The sequence below is a fragment of the Pteropus alecto genome, unplaced genomic scaffold (genome assembly GCF_000325575.1).
Source record: "Pteropus alecto unplaced genomic scaffold, ASM32557v1 scaffold121, whole genome shotgun sequence".
NCBI classification, from domain to species: domain Eukaryota; kingdom Metazoa; phylum Chordata; class Mammalia; order Chiroptera; family Pteropodidae; genus Pteropus; species Pteropus alecto.
In genome coordinates, this window is record NW_006434369.1 from 6,430,154 (window position 1) to 6,450,029 (window position 19,876).

Here is a 19,876-nt window from a genome sequence, read left to right on the forward strand (position 1 = left end):
TTTTCCGAAATGGCTGTACCATTTTACCTTCCAACCAGCAATGTATGAAAGTTGCAGTTTCTCCTCATCCTTGCCAACACTTAATAACTCTTAATCTAGATATATGATCCTTTTTTTTAATGATCCATTTTGAGTTAGTTTTTGTGTTCATGTGATGTAAGAGTCTTAAGTTTATTTTTTTTTACATACTGATATTAAATGGTCTCAGAACTATTTTTTGAAAAGACTATCTTTTCCCCCACTGAATTGGCTTTGGCATCTTTGCAGAAACCAATGGCCATAAATTTAAGAGTTTATTTCTGGACTCTCAGTTTTGTTCCTTAGGACAATTAATTCCACAATACCTGATTACTGTAACTTTGTTGTAGGTTTTAAAATTGGGAAGTCCTCCAACTTTGTTCTTTTTCAAAATCGGTTTGGCCATTTTAGCTCCTTTGCATTTCTGTATGAATTTTAAGATCATTTTCTCTCAGTTTCTACAAAAAAAAAGCAGGCTTGGATTTTGATAGGGATTGTATGGAATCTATAGATCAATCTGAGAAGAATGGCTTTCTTAACAATATTGAGTCTTCCAATCTACGAACATGGAGTGTGTCTCCATTTATTTAGTTATTTGATTTTTTTCCTCAATGTTTAAAAAATTTTTTTGGTGGACTTATTTTTTATTTTTAAACTTTTTATTATTGAGGTATAATTGACACATCATATTAGTTTCAAGTGTACAACAGAATGATTTGATATTTGTATACAATGCAAAATGATCACAGTCTTGTTAACATTCATCACCATACATAGTTACAAAAATTTTTTTATATGATGAAAACTTTTATAGTCATCATGCTGTACATTATATTCCCATGACTTATTTATTTCATAACTGGAAGTTTGTACCTTTTGACCCCCTTCACTCATTTTGCCCACTCCCTACCCCCACCTCGGCAACCATCAGTCTGTTCTCTATATCCGTGATCTTGCCTTTAAAAAAAAAAAGATTAGATTCTACATGTAAGGGAAATCATGCAGTATTTGTTTCCTCTGTCTGACTTACGTCACTTAGCAAAATGTCCTTGAGGTCTAGCAGTGTTGTCACAAATGGTAACATTTCACTCTCTTTTATGGCTGAATAATATTCCATTGTGTATATATATATATACCACGTATTCTTTATCCATTCGTCTATTGGTAGACACTTAGGTTGTTTCCATGTCTTGGCTGTGGTAAATAATGCTGCAGTGAATATGGCGGTACAGATCTTTTTTCAAGTTAGTGTTTCATTTTCTTTGGATAAATACCCAGAAGTGGAATTGCTGGATCATAAGGTAATTCTATTTTTAATATTTTTACGAACCTCCTTACTGTTTTCCATAGTGGCTGTACCAATTTAAATTCCCACCAACAGAGCACTAAGATTCCCTTTACTTCACATCCTTGCCAACACTTGTTATTTCTTGTCTTTTTGAAAATAGCCATTTTAACAGGTGTTAGGTGATATTCTCATTGTGGTTTTGATTTGCATTTCCCTGATGATTAGTGAAGTTAAGCATCTCTTCATGCACCTGTTAACTATGGAATAATGTCTGTATGTCTTTGGAATAATGTCTATTCAGAGCCTTTGTCCATTTTTAATCGGATTTTGTGTTTTGTCGTTGACTTGTATGAGTTTGTTATATATTTTGCATATTAATTCCTTATGAGATATATAATTTGTAAACATTTTCTTACATTCAGTAGGTTGCCTTTTCATTTTGATGGTTTCTTTTGCTTGCAGAACCTTTTTAGTTTATGTAGTCCCACTTGTTTATTTTTGCTTTTGTTGACTTTGCTTTTGGAGTCAGATTCAAAATATCTTTGCTAAGACTGATGTCAAGGAGATTACCACCTATGTTTTCTTCTAGGAAGTTTGTGGTTTCAGGTGTTATATTCAAGTCTTTAATCCATTGTGAGTAAATTTCTGTGTCTGGTGTAATATCTTGGTCTAGTTTCATTCTTTTGCATGTAGATGTCTAGTTTTTCTAACACATTTATTATCCTTTCCCCGTTGTATATTCTTGGCTCCTTTATGGTAAATTAATTGACCATCTCTACATATGGGTTTATCCCTGTGCTCTCTGTTCCATGATCTGTGTTTCTGTTTTTATGTCAATACTGTACTTTTTGGAATGCTATAGCTTTAAAATATAGTGTGAAATAAGGAAGCGTGATACCTACAGCTTTATTCTTCTTTCTCAAGTTTGCTTTTTTTTGCGGGGGGGGGGTGGTGGTGGTGGCTATTCATTTATTTTTAATCGAGATATAATTGATATATAACTTTTTATATTAGTTTCAGCAGATATACAACATAATGATTCAGTATTTGTATACACTGAGAAATGATCACCACAATAAGGCTAGTGACCATCCATCACCATACATAGTTAAAAAATTCAAGATGGTTTTGTCTTTGGGGACTTTGTGATTCCATACAAATTTTAGGATTGTTAGTTCTATTTCTGTGAAAAAAGCCATTAGAATTTTGATAGAGATTACATTAAACTGTAGGTTACATTAAACATTTTAACAATATTAATTTTTCCAGTCCATGAGCATGGAATGTCTTTCCATTTTTTGATTTTTCTTTAATTTCTTTCATTAACGTTGTGTAGTTTTCAATGTACAGATCTTTCACCGCCTTGGTTAAGTTTATTCATAAGTATTCTTTTTGATGCAATTGTAAATATATTGTTTTTGTAATTTCTCTTCCTGATAGTTCGTTATATACAGATTTTTGTATATTAATTTTTTATGCTGCAACTTTACTAAATTTAACAGTTTTAGGGTTTTCCTTAAATATTTTATTCTTGTTGAGTGAATTCTGTCTTGAGCATATTTAATTTAAAGTGTCTATGAAACATTAGGGTAGAAGTGTCCAGTGGACTGTTTGACCTCAGGAGGAAGATCTGAACTAGATTTGGGAGTAGTCACCATATAGGTGGAACTGGAAGCCTTGGGTTTGGGTGAAGTCGCCCATGAAGAGCAAGCAGGATAAAAAGAGATGAATGGATTGAAATCTAGGAATCACTAGCATTCACTGGATGGGCATAAGGAGAGACTGATTGCTTAACAGTGGAGGCTGAGAACAATCAGCCACAGAGGCTAGAGGCTAAGTGTGTCACTAAGCTGAGAACATTTCAAGGACTTGCCAGAGAAGCATGTAATATCGTAGAGAGGGAAGTGAAATATAATCTGAGGAGGGTCATTTAATTTGGTAATTAAAAGCTAATTGGTGATGTTATTGGAAACAAGTTAGCAGCATGGGCGTGTGGATATGGGGCAGGGTGGAAACCATATGGAGGAGGATTAGGAAATTGAGTGGGCTATTCTGCCTTATTTGCCACTGTGACCATGGGTGCTTGGTACATTGGTACTTAGTAAATATTTGAATGAATGAGAAAGTAGAAACAATGCTTTCAAAAGTTAAAGCTTGGGGAAAGAAAGGAGTTAGAAGAGAAGGGTTGGTTGCCTTGAAGAGAGGAATGTTTTTTTAATTTATGAGAAATATGCATACCTTTTGTATGAAAAGAGACTAGAGAGAGAAGCTGAACATGAGTGAAAGTGACTGATGAAGCTGTGATTCAAAACGCACCAGAGGGAGTGGGATTTAGAGCATATTATTTTGAAACAGGAAAAGACTGTTGACAAGTGTTTGTAAGTGTTGGAATTGTGATGATTTAAGATACTTATTAAAAATATATAGGACATTCCAAGCCACTGGTTAATGTTGCTAAATTTGAAGGAACCTTTAGGCTAAAGCTATGTTAAAAATGAAATAGGGGGACATTTAAAGATATCTTATGTGTTTAGAAATGAATTATATTCTTAATTGTTATTACTTTTAGACAGCAAGTTTTATTTTCTCTTTTGGTATGTTACTAATGCATCTTTGTGCCTAGATGACAAATTCAGATGGATTTGGTATATTTTCAGCCCTCCCCCCAGTTTGAACAGCATTTGGTACGGCCCCAGATCTGTGCATACATCTTTGCACACCAGAGCCCTGAGAGCTTGCATTTGGCTTTTATAGAGGCACTAGATTCTGATATTTGTCTGTTTAAGCCATCAGCAGAAAACTAACAGGCTTAATACAGTTTATCTGGAAAAACCTGCTTCTGCCCTCAGCCTCACTTCCTTTGTTCTATATCCCAGAAGATGCACATCAGGGGAGCTGCCTGATAACTGGAGGTTCCACCTGACCAGCACTGAGCTTCTGTTTTCTTGTTCAGTTCTCATATCCATGTCATCTCCAGGACTCAAGGAAAATAGACAGAGGAATGCCTGTAGGTGGAACTTTATGTTTTTTCTTCACTGCTTTTCTTTAAAATTTTTACCTCCGTGCTTGGGTACATTGCAGTATTTGCATGGTATGCAGATGATATATTATTAAAAAGCTGAAATTAAATTTCAATTTGATCTGAACCTACAAGCAGTACATTTTAATGAGATCATTATTTGTTTCTATATGTTACCAAGAAGTAATAATTGCTAAATTAATACCCAAAACAAGTAAAAAATGTTGCATGGAAATCTAGGACTTTTGCTTTTAATAATATTGTGTCTTATCATCCACTGGGTGAAATTCACCAGACAGTCATGTTTATGAGGCAGCATTTATATTAAAAGATAATATGAAATACCAAGAAAGTATTGCCAGCAGTTAGAATAATGAGTGCAACTCCTGTGGTGCAGCTCCATAAAATGAATTCAGCATTCCTTGCTGCTAGTATGTTTATTTTCTGAGAAGCAGTTAATATAGTTAAATATGTGAGTTCTATTCAATAACAGTGTAAAATTAAAATTCATTCCATGCTACTATATGGGTTCATCTAAAATGGCTGATTTTCCAAGTCTATTTTGAAAATATCATAATGCTTCATACAGATTAAAAAACATATATTCTTTTTGTAATTGTACAGAACTTCAGTACACCCTTATCACCTGTTGGCTGGGACCATGGTTGTAGTGATGTCTATCTGTGGCATTTTAATAAATATATATGCAAGGATATTGAACTTGTGAAATTTACTGCAAAAATTATGCCTTAAAAATTAATTGGTGGCTTTTTTTATTAAGTAATTTATTATTCTATCTATGGAGATAACAGGAATAATTTTAAATAATTACCATATTTTTTAAAACTCCATATTATACTTTTAAGATGTTATGACATGTTATATATCATGCCCTATCAAGGTAGAATAGAAGCCCATTTGTTTTCAAAGGAAAAAAATGAAAGAAGTGCATGTTATCCTTAATCTTATTCTATCTTGATCATTCTGCTTTTGAGATCACAAATTAGAATAAGGTACATCAAACTTGAATTAAAGGGAAAGTTTCTTCTTTCTCTTCCTCTCTCATATTCTCATCTTTTGTATAGTAGAGCAAAACCCTTCAAGCTTTTTAAGCTTACGTAGACATATTAACTGAAGCAAAGTGATAGCTCAGTAATTCATTATAACATTGGAGCATTAATGGAATGAAATTCTAACGAGGTATTACCACATTCTTGTTCATTATTTATTAAGTTTTCAGGAGTAAACTGGTAAGAATGGAGGAAGTGGGAACTTTAATGTTTATTTTTAAGGAATGTATAGTACATTACATTTTCTTTTCTCTCAGTCATGCTGTCTTAACATTGTGGTCCTAATAGTAAAGATTTGAATACAGTATAATCTGGTATTAAACAAAAGTTTTTAATTATTCATTTGAGATATTACTCCTTGAGAATCTTGATTTGTTGGTGAATACTAGCAAGATTTGTTTAAGTATCTGCTCTTCTTTCTTTTTCCATGTCAGTATGTATACATGTATATTCTTTTTTAAAAAGCTGGTTTATATCATAGAACTTGGTGTTTAAATAAAGTTAGTACAGAAATATTTATATCCTGTCTGTTAATTTTGGTTCTAAGACAGTTTAAGACCTGGTTGATTCTTTATTCTAATACCCTGTCATAAGATGTTATATTATGGCATGACCTAGAACTCTCTTAAGATGAGGTTTTATATTGAAGGAGAATTGGAATTCTAACAGCTTGTTGCGGTATTTACACAATAGGAGAGCCTTGAGATTAGGGTTGTGATCCTAAAATGTTACCTTTCTATGCTTTCTTATAATTATATACACTACTATATAATCAGTAATTATAGCAATAGAGTATTTTAGAAGTATATCAGGACAACTTTTTGTTGTGTATCATATATGTTTGCTATCATGCATAAATACAGCTATTCTGTTTCATTACCTCTTTGCAGGAACATGGTATAAATTTGACAGCAAAAATTATACCTTTCAGAAAATTAAATTCCAGTACCACAAAAAGGAGTATTCAATGAAAATTTTACCTGTCAGGCTCAGAGATTTTTATCTGTTGAATTCATGTGGAGCTTCATGGTTTTGTCTGTTTTTTGGAGGTTTGTGCTGCAAAATAGCCCATGGGATATTGTAGCTCTGCTGATTAAATTATTTCGGGCAGGTGGTGAAGTTAGCACCTTCTCTGAAGAGTAATATTTGCTTGGTGATTTCTAAAGACTTTTAGGGCAAGAGAGAAGTCAAGTGGCCAGCTGAGTCCTAAACTGCTCTCTTCTACTTAAATAATCATCTGGCTTTCCTTGTAGAGGTATGCCCATACCACGAATAAAAGTATATATATGAAATATGGTTTATTTGACGATAATTGAGAAATAAAACATCATTTATCCTAAGATAAGGGAAATAACTAAAGAAATATTGGAACAATACTGAGATGTTTAATTCACTTTTCTATTCTTCTGAACATCTATTTGAAGTATTTGTAAAGGCAACAAAGATTAGTATAGGGAACTTAACTAATATGCTATTCATTTTCAAGTCTCTAATTTTGAAAACTTATGAAAGAATTACAGTAGTTGTAGATAAGATAGAATCGAATAGTCAGAAACGTACTGTGTGAGGATAACTCATCAGTTCCAGTTACATTTACTTTTAATTGAAAGTATAAATATGTGTAATAAGAATTGTCACAGTAATTTCAATGATGCAATCAAAGCATAAACAATATTTGAATATGCAAAGTTGCCATCAAAATTTTTTTTCCCCATTTAGTAAAATTAGCATAGTACAGAATACCAGTGGTACCATTATAGTGTACAGGATTATGAGTATAATCGTGTTATTTTTATTAAAATTATAAGAGAAAAGAAGGTAATTACTACTTACTAAGCATCCAGAATATGCTAGGAGTGTGCTTTACATATCATAGTTAGCACCACAGCATCTCAACTGGTATCTGTAACCTTCGTGAGATGAGAAAATTAAGACCCAGAGAAGTTAAACAAGTCACCACCTAGCCAGGGAACATTTGAGTAGGGATTTAAACTGATGAATGTCTGTCTGCCCTCAAAACTGTTTTTCTCACTTCGCCACAATGATTCCTGTGAAGTGTTGAAAAGTAAACAAACAAGATTTAGACTAATTTTCTGTTCCTGTATTTTGTTTTCTTTATGTATTGCATTTACATCTAGTGCCTTTCTCCTATTCTTTTTCTGTAGCAGATAAATTTAAATTCAAACTTAAGTAGCTGGGGAGCTTACTCAGATTTCATCTTTAGTTCCATTTTAACTGCTTACAGGTCTTGCTGTATAGCTTTCTTTCAGTTATACCTCACTGTTTTAAAGACAAATAACAAACCAAACACCAGTGTTAAAAAATACAAACTTGATTAATGTTACGGAACTCAGGAAAGATTCCTCTGAATTTGGTATGTGAGTCGAGGGTCAAAACAAGACTGAAAGAAAGACTGTAAGACTGCCTTCCCCACACTGCCTGAATCTGACATGAAATCTGACTATTCTTAAAACGGTCTTTTCTAATTCAGATAATAATTTTTGCATAGCAGTCTTAAAAGAATTTCAGACAGTGTCTCCTTTTTCTACTTTTAGAATCATATCTTAGAAAAACTTTTAATCATCTAATCTAACATCCTATCCTACTTAGAATCCCTTTTTGGCCAATTCTGAAGGATATTTATCCAGTTCGTTGAAGAGTACTTACCTCTCCATTAACCTTCCTAAATTTCAGAGTCTTAGTTTCCTCAACCTTGTTTTTCATAATATCTGGTTGGAGATGCTTTATACTCCTGGTCACTCTGGTCTGGACACAACTCTCATTCAATACCCCTTATAGAAAATGGTGTTTGGCACTGCAGTACTCCAGAAATGGTGACCAGTACCATAGCTTTTTAGTCACTTTTTCACCCAGTTATCTCGTGGCTCATGTTTAACCACAGTGCCTGGGTCTTTTTTAACATGGAAGTACCCCTAATCTTTGTTTTTAAAAATGACCATAAAAGCAATGTATTCCCATTGTAGGCAACTATGAAAATACAAAAGCTACCAAGAAAAAAAATGGAATCACAGTCAGAAATAATCTAAAACATTTTTGGAATATATATACACACTTATAGACACATATCATCCAAGGTTGGAATAGCATATAAACAATTTTATTCCTGTTTTTTCACATTATGAGTATTGTCTCATACTATTAGTGAATTTTTGAAAAATACCATTTTCCTATTGTTGAAGATGTAGGTAGTTGTCGATTTTATGCTAATTATAAATTATGCTGTAATAAGCATCTCTATGCATACATATTTTCTTAGGGTCTAAGGGTATTACATTTTTAAGGTTCTTGGATTGTATTGACCATTAGCTTTTTAGAAAAGGTATACCAGTTTACACTTTTCATTAGCAGGAAATGTGATTATATCTATTTCACATACCCTCACTTTAGAATTTTTTTGTCTTTACTAATATAAAACTATTTGATTATTGTTTGAGGTGTACTCGTGAGGTGAAATTCGATTCATTAGCTTTTTGTTGTGAACTATTTTGTTCATGCTTCTGGGCACTTTAAGGTGGAGTTGTAGTATACTTATTGATTTGAATGAGGTTGTACATATTAAGGGTATCAGAACGTTGTCATATTTATTGTAGATATTTTTCTCGACTGGTTATTTGCCTATTAATTTTGTTTGCTTTTTTAATTATAGAAGTTTAATATTTTTGTTATTCAAATGAATATTTTTAATGATATCCTCTATTGCTTTCATGTCTAAAAAGTTCTCTCCTAATTCTAAGAAATAAATGTTAACTTGTGATTCTTCTAGTTTTTTTCTAGCTTAATTTTTATTTTCTGATTTTACTCTAATTAATCTAGAACTTATTTTGATGTGCAGCATAAAGTGAGTGCTCAAATTTTTGCTATATAAGTAATTAATTTTTCTAGTACATGCTTTGGAATAATCCTTTGCAGTTCTCTACCTCTGTTGCTGGCAAAATTTAATTGGTTAAATTAAACTCTCTGCCTGCATGGTACTTGAACCTGAGCAGCTGAATGAAGCTGGAAAACAAACAAACAAAAAAACAACCTTTCCCTCAGGTCTCACTTTAAATTTTGTCTGCAATTCACTAGAGAGCCTTGAGCACACACTGGTAGTCCTGTTGCATTTCACTTCTGCTCCTCTTCTCAAACAGCCAACGTTCCATTCCTATTCCTCATTCTTAACTGTTTTCTTCTGATTTTGCTGAGGAAATAGAAGCAATCAGAAGAGAACCTGAAAGTGTTCTTTCCACTAACTCCCTGCTGCCTGTGCCTGCTTTACTCTCTGGCTTCCTCCCTGATACTGTGGGACTGTCCTTATTCTAAAACTACCCTTTCCTTTTGTACTGCATCCCATCTGTTCTCTCCTGCTTCAGGAATTTGGTCTGCCAGTTTTTCCCTCTCTCGTCCTAGATCATCAGTTTTTACCTCTCTGCCAGATATTCCCAGCATTATTCTGATTTTTTTCCCCATAGTTCTCTGTTCTTATTATTAGTCTTCTTTGCCCCATCATTCTTTCTACTCGTCCCCCTTCCCTCCTCCATTCAAGATGGTGAAGTGCCTTGGGCTCTATCCTTGGGCCTTTTTTCTTCTGAGGTTTCATCTGGTCCCAAAGCTTTAAATACCTTCTGATGCTATTGACTCCCAGATTAAACAGCTCCTATCCTGACCTCTTCCCTAAACTCTATATCTGTGTATCCAGCTCCCAAGTCAAGATCTCTATGACTTTGCTTACAGGTATCTTAAATACAACACATCAAACCCTGAAATCTTAATTCTCATCCTCCCGCCTTTCTGGGCCCTCAGTCTTCTCAATTTAATTAAGTGACACCACCATTCATCGCAGGGCTTAGGTAAAAACAAACAACAAAAAGATAAAATGCTGTGTAATTATCTTGCTGTCACAGCTCATCACATCCAGTTAATCAGTAAATCAAGTCACCTCTATTTTCAAACTAGGTCTCAAGTCTAACTGTCTCTTCTTACTGTCTCTTCTACTACAGTCTAGTCCAGGCAGCCATAAATTCTCATTTTGACAGCTGCAGTGGCCTCAGTGAGTGTCTGCTTCTACTGTCACCCTCCACACACTCACAGCACTCTTCTGTCTTCCCATCACACTTAGAATACCGTCCAAGTCCATGTCATGGCTCGCAAGGTCCTTCAAAACCCAGCACTTTGCTCCCTCTCTAACCTTCTCTCCTCTCACTCTCTTCCTGGCTTCTCCATTTCTTCCTTCAGAAGGCCCAGAATGCTCCACCATGACCACGAGCATCCCTTCCCTCTGACTGCATTGCTCTTCCTCCAGATAATGGCCTGGCTCATTCCTTCCTGCTGCCTTCTCAAAGGTATCCACATTTTACATTGTATGTCGTTCTCTCTCTCCCTTTACCTGACTTTATTTATAATATATATATCATAAATATGTGTATTTAATATATATCATAAATATATATAGTCTAATGTGCAAAACTGGCATACATCCAGTGCATCTAGAACAGTGATTGGCACAGCACTCAATAAATGTTCTTTGAATCACTGGAGTGCTATGACAGTATCCTGTCTCCATGTTTTATGGTTTTGACTCTCTTTCAACTCAGTCTTCCAAAACATTCTCAGAGTTATCTATCTAAAAATTCATATCTGACCATATCATTAAACCTTGAAGTGGCTCCCTAATCCTTACAGCAGTGTTTCTTAAACATGTCATTTGAGCGTTACTTTTACAATTTTTGTCATATCCGTGTGTAATCTGTTTTTGATTGATTTTTCTTACAATCAATTCATTTCGAAAATGTATTTTAAAATCCTCTTTTAAATGGAAAACCAGTGTCACTTGACATGAATAGAAACTAATTACAATGCAAATCAAAACCAAAATGAGATAGTATCTCACCCTGTTAGAATGGCTTTTATCAAAAAGACAAATAACAGAGCTGTCCGTAATAATGTGGAAGAAAGGGCACCATTGTGTACGGTTGGTGGGAATGTAAATTGGTATAGCCAATATGGAAAACAGTAAGGAGGTTCTTAAAAAAAAAAATAAAAACAATATGATCCAGAATCTCAGAAATTCCACTTCTGGGTATTTATTCAAAGAAAACAAAAATACTACCTCAAAAAGATACCTGTCCCCCCATGTTCATTGCAGCATTATTTATCGTAGCCAAGATATGGAAACAACCTAAGTGTTCATCTACGGATTAATGGATAAAGAAATTGTAGTATAAATATACAAAGGAAAATTATTCAGTCCTAAAAAAGAATGAAGTTTTGTCATTACAGCAACATGGATGGTCCTTGAGGGCATTATGCTAAGTGAAATAAGTCAGACAGAGAAAAGACGAATACCACATATCTCTTATATGTAGAATTTTTTTAAAAAAGAAACCAACCAAGGTTATAGATACAGAGAACAGGTTGGTGGTTGTCAGAGGCGAGCATGAGGGAGTGCTGGGAAAAATAGGTAAAGGGAGTCAAAAGTTAAAAAAGAAAAAGTAATAATTCCCTTAAAATAAAATGCCTAGTAAGCCTTTTTGTGTGCGTATCAGATTTTCACACATAATACCATTGTAAACAATTGATGTTTATAGCTTTAAGCTCCCTACATTCTTTAAGTATGCTCAAATATTAATTTGGTGTAATTCTTTATGAACATGTTTTACATATGAAGTTTGAGAATATGTGTAGAAATTCAGATATTAGAATGAACTCATTAGCATTTATTACTCCGAAGTCAGAATATTTGAGTTCAAACAAAGTTACTGTTAAAAAAGTATAAAAGTAAAGAAGTGTAGAGTGCAGTTGGGAGACATTGAGCAAGCAGTAGGCTATGGGGTTAGCATGGGCTTGTTCAGAGTTATAGTGCGGGCCTCCCAGATGTGGAAGATTGCCTGGAGGAAAAGTTATCAGGCATCCTTACAGTCGCATGTCACTAAACCTGTAGAATTCTGTACACTGGTCATGTGAGTATACAAATATCTTGAAAAAGATCCCACTGTTAAAACCGGTAGAACAGTGATTACACTGAAATTAAAAGGGAGAGAGAGAAACAGAGAGGGAGAATTCTTCACAGATCAGTGATTTAATCTTTTAAGAGATTATGATGAGATTTAATGCGACAGGTAATATACTATTTAAATCTTCTAATTTAGATTGACAGTTCTTTAAATAAATATGAACCGTGACAAGCTGAAATATTTTTTTGATCAAATAGACAGTTAAAAAATTATGCCTCTCCTCCCCTTTTTATTAGAGAAGTTTTCAAACATGTACAGAAAATAGAATATAATAAAACTCCCTGGTCTACTGCCATGCCACCCTGAACACGCCCGATCTCGTCTGATCACGGAAGCAAAGTAGGGTTGGGCCTGGTTAGTACTTGGATGGAAGACCACCTAGAAAAACTGAGTGCTATAGGCGTAAAAAATAAATAAATAATAAATAAAAAAAAATAAAATCATCTGTTAAAAAAAAAAAAGTTCCATGTCCCTGTCACCCATTTTCAACAATCAACACATCGGCAGCCTTGTTTCATCTCTCTTCCTTTCTATTCCCACCCTCACTCCATCGTTTTAAAGCAAATTTCGTATGTGATATTATTTCTTCTGTAAGTATCTCAGTGTATACCTCTAAAAAATAAGATTTTTAAAACATAATCACAGTATCTAAAATGATATAATAATTATAATTCCTTAATATCATTAAGATAGAAGGATGTAATGCTAGGTTTCTTAGATTAATGAGTGAAATAGATGCTAAGCCATATGTTATATTTCCATAATAGCTAGTTCACTATTTTCTGGTTTACTAAGAATATGGTTTTGAAATATTTCTCATTTTCATATTGTAGGGGTGGGAAAACTTATTTCTTACCTTCTAGGGTCTTTGGTTGGTCTAATAATTAACATAGGACAGATTGACAGGAGAAAAGTAAATTTAATTTCGTATATGCCAAAGCCCATAAAAATATGAAACGCAAAGTCAGTCACACAGTTGAGGCTTATATATCATACTGAGCTAAGGAATGAGATAGGGACCTGAGACTTCAAAGGGGAGGAGGAGAAGTCACAGGAAGATAAGAAAAGTACCCTGGTAACCAGAAGTTTGCCCCTGCCATGTGAGTCTTCCAGATAAAGTTGTCTTTGACAGTAGTTCTCTTTCTGGGCCAGGCATCCTATCTAAATTGTTTTAGGAAGTTAATGATGAGGTAAAAGTTTTTCCTCAGTCTGCTTGGGTCTTGATTGGCTTCAGCTCAAAATAATTCACATGCCAAAGTGGCACATTTTGGGGTGGCATATTTTGCTCCCCTTAAATATTGTGTTAGAAACACATTTTCTAACAGTTTCTTTGCCATTGTAAGGGCATCAGCCTTCTTTCAGGGGAAAGCTTCAACTCATCCAGTAAAACATATGTACAACAACAAGAACATATTGATGACACAAACTGAGTGACAGTTGAATGAAGTCTAGTTTAAATGTGCTGTGGTGGATGAAGGAATGCAAAAACTGGAAAAAAAATTGCCAGGGAGCCAGAAAGAAACAAGCAGCCATCTTGGGCTTCCCGTAGGCCTGACTATTCATTTAGTTTACAGTCATTGTTTATCCATCATAATTTCTCTGATTCAGGAACAGACTGTTGCCGTGTTACAAGAACATCAGAAGGGCAAAAGTCTGTCACTGAGGAGTCATTTTTGCAAAAACATAATGGACTTCATCCACATATGTCACAATCTGATACTCAGGTTCAGTCATTTTAGTGTGTTCCTCAATTTTGATGACAGACATCTTATGTCAGGACAGCTCAGATTTCCAGCAATTTCACATTTATTTCTGGAACATTTATAACATATACAAATGCAACATAAAGAAGGTTCAGTGTTATTTATTTGACAATGCTCCCCATGTAATTTCAGTATACCAAAATAAGCCTAATTAGTTTAATATTTCTCTTTCATAAAGGAGAGAAACAAATCTTATGAGGTGTTCAAATGGCCCTTCTAGAATACCTCAAAGTTATTCAGGTGAAGAATATATTTATACTTTAAATTTGGAGAAGTTTGTCAAAATATATCAAGAAGTTTGGACATTTGACTTAATAGGATCATAGGTCATTATGAAGCAATACTTAATTACCCATTTAACTAAAGTAGCAATAGAAGATTTCAAAGAAAAATACAGACGTTTACATAATGGTTAGCAAAACTTCACCCTTACTCTTGATGTGGTTTACTTAAGTAATCAAGGACCTGATTAAGACAATATAAAACAATATTATTTTGATAAAACACAGAATCTTTACTAAGCAGAAAACCTTTTCATATATCGGTAGACCAATAGTCCTTATTAGCAGAGAGAAATACAAACTCTAATTTTGTATCAGCTTACTTTTGATATTTAAATTCATACTTATTTAATTTCAGTCTTATTCAGCTTGACTACACATAAAATATCCTTTCTTAAGATTCTTTTTTCATAAACTATCTACAACTTCATGTTCCTTTTACTACACACAGTTGTTCCTGTACCCATTCAGAAATAATCAGGACAAAATGATTTCACTTCCCTTAACAAAAATACATCTCTATATCACATACCTTTTTTTTTTTGAAGCCCAAACATATCCTGTTTTCCTTGTATACACAGTTCTTTTCCCTATTAGCTTTAATTCTTGTAGCTTTAATGACATATATTAGAATTCTTAACCTTAAAAAAACCTTAATTTCTAGTGAAAACTAAGAAGTAAGCAATTGTTAAGTGTTATTCCAATATTCTTTAGATTGATCCATTTATGAACACATTTAATAAATTATAGAAATATATTTCTTCATAGCACAATTTTTTTAATGTGGCACAAGACATGTTTACTAATGGACCCAAATATCTTTAGTTCCTCTATATCAAGCAAAGTAGATAAACCTGTGTTTAGTAATTAACATTTCGTTATCTTATTTAGAAATGGTCTAGACAGTCCATGAATATCTATCATTTAATTTATCTAGCAAAACTTTAAAGTCTCAATTACCAAAGAGATTTAGGAAACCATTTTTAACAATATAATTATCACTAAAGAGTTCATCTAAAAAGAAGCCTTTGATCCTACATACATTTATTTAACTTACTTGTTCATAACAATTGAAGTTAGATTACTTATGAAAATTTCAAACCAAGTTACTTTTCTAAGAAATGCTGACAAATTTTGCAACAGAGATAACATGAACTTATTTGACTAATAAACCCAAGGAGAATAAAGGTATTTAATGCTGATTATTCTTAAGGATATGCCTGTTTAATCAAATCAAACTCAAACCAGCTTTAACATCAAATATTTTCCCAGATTACATGATTCTGAAAAGCATTTGGGTCTCTGTTATATTTTTGAGAATCCTCACTCATATAAGCACTTGTTTGTTTAAGCCATTTTAATAGATCTCCTTTTTTATAAATTTACAATACCATCCAGAGGTAGAAAATACCACACAACACCCAAACATACAGATATGAGCAGAAACCTCTTTGCCTTCATTTTAAAAATGCTACCATAGGATGGATAATGCAAAGGAACAATTGAATCCAAACTGTGTTTCTGGCAGAATAAATTAAGATTATCTGTATATAGAAGGCTAAAGCTTTTTTAAAATAATTATTTGTGGAGAAAGCACTTAAAGTTTGTGTTCTTCCTTGGTGAAGTAGCCTTGGAGCTGTCGAAGCAGTTTGTGCTTTCAAAAACCCCCTAGTCTCTTTTTTTCTTAAGAATTGGGGATGATAAAGATAGATGGGCTTCAACTGCTTCTAGGGCTGCATTTCTGGTTTCACAAAGATTTGTGAGGTAACAGTTGCTCTCAAAAATTTGTGTTGAGAGTTAAGCGACATCTTAGGTTGACCTGCCTGCCTAACATCATAATCTCTAATTTGCTTTTTTCCGTTGAGGTATATAGTTTTATTTTAGCTTAAGGAGGGGGCTCAAAAAAAAAAAAAATTCTATCAGGCTCTGTTTACAGTTTGGCCAAATTTCTGATCAAAAAGTTATTAAATCTTTTCAGATATCTTTTCAAGTTTTAGCTAAAACAAACAGTAAATGTTTCTGTCATTATTAAACTATCCCATGGACCCAAGAGGGGGCAATAGTTACTAACTTCTAGAGTCTTTCCCTCTGGTAGCCAAAAGAAAGAACCGACTGCCTTCATGTACCAGTTCCCCAGTAAGATACAATGTCTGTTTATGCAATACAATCAGATAAAAGAGATGCAATCAATATTCCAATTTTCATAATTTTATCCTTACATTTCCATATTCTTTTAGTCTTTAATTATAGCCCAAGTCTGGGCTTCACCATTGGGTTTTGGTACCACAGTTCCTGAATTCCCACATCAAAGAGTCCTGGAAATTGCCCTTTTCTATCTCCTGACCGTTTTACCCACTCTTGAGTAAATAAGTTTTGGGTCCCCAGAAAGAGGTCAAGGGACCCTGGCCCTGTTATCAGTCTTTAACTTGATTTAACCAGCCTGACTGCTGCTCCAAGTGACTGCCCTTCAGGTTTCTCATTGTAATGGCTTTCTTTCAGCCTTTTAAATTTCTCCCCTCAGGGGTGAATAGAGCAGACTTTGTTTGGGGCCCTTTAATCTTGGGGGGCCAGTCAGCCTTTGGTAGCGTACTAAAAACTTGTTTTAACCTCGTAGGTTTCTGTTTTGTATAGACCATTTTTTTTTCAAATTGGCACATTCCTCATAATAGCAATTATAATTTTAGATTATAATTTCCTTGAGAGCTGGCAGCAGTGTGGTAGGACCCTACCCATAAATAAAGTTCAGCTCACATTTCTGTCCAGCCATATTTTGGATCTTTGGAGTTACCAAGCTGAGCTTTTAGGACATAAAATTTTAGGTTGTTTTGAAGCAAGATTTTGCCATTATTTTTTTTAAATTATTTTTCTTTATAAGTGCAGGACAATTGTACTTCCAATGTCATGATATTTACAATATGAGCAAATGTCTAAAGGCAAATAGGAAGAAGTCTGAGTGGACTTTGATTTTTGTTCTCATTTTTGTCCTTTCATCTTTTTAAAGGAACCTTAATGACTAGGTATTATAAACTATGAGAGCTCTCTAAAAAAATTTTTTAATTTAGAAAATTTTCCCAATTAAAATGATTCATTGTCTGACCTTTTCAGTAGAACCCGTGGTGACTCAAACTGATACTGTGCCTGCAGGAGGCATCCCCAGAGAAGAGTGAAAGTTATTGCCAGAGTTAGCCTAATTTTTTTAATTTAGAAATTTTCCCAATTAAAATGGTTCATTGTCTGACCTTTTCAGTAGAACCCGTGGTGACTCAAACCAATACTGTGCCTGCAGGAGTCATCCCCAAAGAAGAGTGAAAGTTATTGCTAAAGTGACTTTAAACAGTTGTTCCAAAACACAGAGAATCACGCGCTTTCCCCACTTTGAACAGAATAAGGTTCCCTAAGCTTGGATCCACACCCTGTTCAGATGCATATGCATCATCCACCTGGTAGAGATAATAGAACCATCTCTGGGAACAACAGGATAGACATAGAAAACTCTACCAAAGTAACTCTTTTGTCAGACAGATTTCTTACGTTTCTGGTGGGATACTTGCCGTAGTGATTGGTATAGCTACATGTCATATCTCGTCATGGCCACATAGAAAGCAAAGTGTGTCTTGGCAAGTGCACCCTCTGGATCAGCAATTCTCAACCTTTTTGGCACCAGGGACCATTACTCCTATGAGAATCTAATGCCTGATGATCTGAGGTGGATCTGAGGTGGTGATGCTTGCGCTAGGGAGCAGCCGCAAAAAAAAACTTTCCTCTTCCCCCCGCCACTCACCTCCTGCTGTGTGGCTCAGTTTCTAACAGGCCACGGATTGGTACCAGTCCCCGGCACGGGGGACCCCTGCTCTGAATTGTAAAGGCCGGAGAGAAAATATTCTCACTCGTATAAGGCCAAGCTCTCAGGACGTAGGAAAACGAAAGGAGAGAAACCAGACAGAAAAACAAAACTCATGAGTACTTATACCAAGTAACCAAGAGTCTCAAGCCCACGAAACTAGTTTCACAAATATTTTCTCCACTCAATTGAAATTTAGAAGCAAGAGAAAGATTCTGACTACTTTCACTTCCACTGGATCCTGCAGACAGATACCTGGGGGTGTGCCGACAGGGTAAGGATCCTTACATTCTGCCGGCCTGTGTTAGACGCCCCAGAATCTCCTGATCTGCAGCAGCCAGTGACTTTATCCTGTTCATTGCACCAACTGTGGAGGTGGAACAAACTTTCCTCTACCCTCAAAGATCTTGTGGCTGGTTTAATGAGATAGATATGAGATAGATTAGCAAGAGAAAATAACCAAATTTAAATACATACATATGTACGGGAACCTCGCATATATGAGAGCATCAGAGAACCCACATGCACAAGAGGTTCAGAGACAGGAAGGGAAATTGAGGTATATAAAACATCCTGAGCTAGGGATGAGGGAAGGTGCTTTGGAGGTTTCAGAAGGTCATTGCAGGATGATAAGTACAGACCTTCAGTAAATAGAAGTTTGCTTTTCTCTACAGGTAGGTCAGAAGAAGTTATCTGTGATGATCTCTCATGGTCAAGGCCTCTGATTCAAATTCTTTCTAGGTAATTGGGCTGGGAGGGTAGACGTTTCTCTTGAGCCTGTGACTAAGTTGCCTTTAGCTCAAAACAATCTATATACCAGAGAGGCATATCTTGGGGTGAGTTGTTATGGACCTCCACGCACACATATGTATGTGTATATGTGCATGTATACATGCACATGTATAGATATATATATATATATATATGGAGGAACGGGAGACCATCCATGGAGTTTGGTCTAGTCAGAAGAGATAGACAGTTTACTAGTAATAATTGTTATTATCACAGGGATACAGTTTAGATTGGTGAAGGGGATGGAAAAGACAAGGAGAAAGTGACCATTAAGTCTGAAACTAAAGGATAAGAAGGAGAAAACCGATATGAATAAAGGGGGAAAGAAATTTCCAAGTAGCAGGAACAACATACTCAAAGATTCTAAGGAAAAAAAGAACTTGATAGGTTTGAAGCAACTGAAAAGCGGGCTGTGTGGCCAGATGTGGTGAGGCTGGAGACACTGGCAGGAGCCAGATCCCAAAAGGCCCTATGGGGAGTTACAAAGAGTTCAGTTTCATTTTTATTGCAATGGAAGGTCAACAAAAGATTTTAAGTAGTGTATGGGAGGGAGAACATCTGATTTATAATTCGAAGAGATTACTCTTGTTGGGCGCGTGGAAAACAGACTGTATTTTTCTTGTTGATTATGTGGAAAACGGATGACAGAAGGGGCTAAGTAGGAGCAGAGGGACCAGTTAGAAATATTACAGGGAAGGGGGACTAGGATGGAGGCAGTGGAGATAGAGGTAAAAACGGTGTCAAGAGATATTTTGGAAACAGAATTGACAAGCTTTGGAGTAATTAGATAT

General features: G+C 34.9%; 1 protein-coding gene and 1 pseudogene across 3 annotated transcripts in view; both read left to right on the top strand.

Moving 5' to 3' along the window:
* The window catches only part of DTNBP1 (dystrobrevin binding protein 1), a 125,981-nt gene that overhangs the window by 65,820 nt on the left and 40,285 nt on the right, over nt 1-19,876 (top strand). The window lies entirely within an intron of this gene.
* LOC112477696 lies at nt 12,693-12,811 on the top strand (annotated as a pseudogene).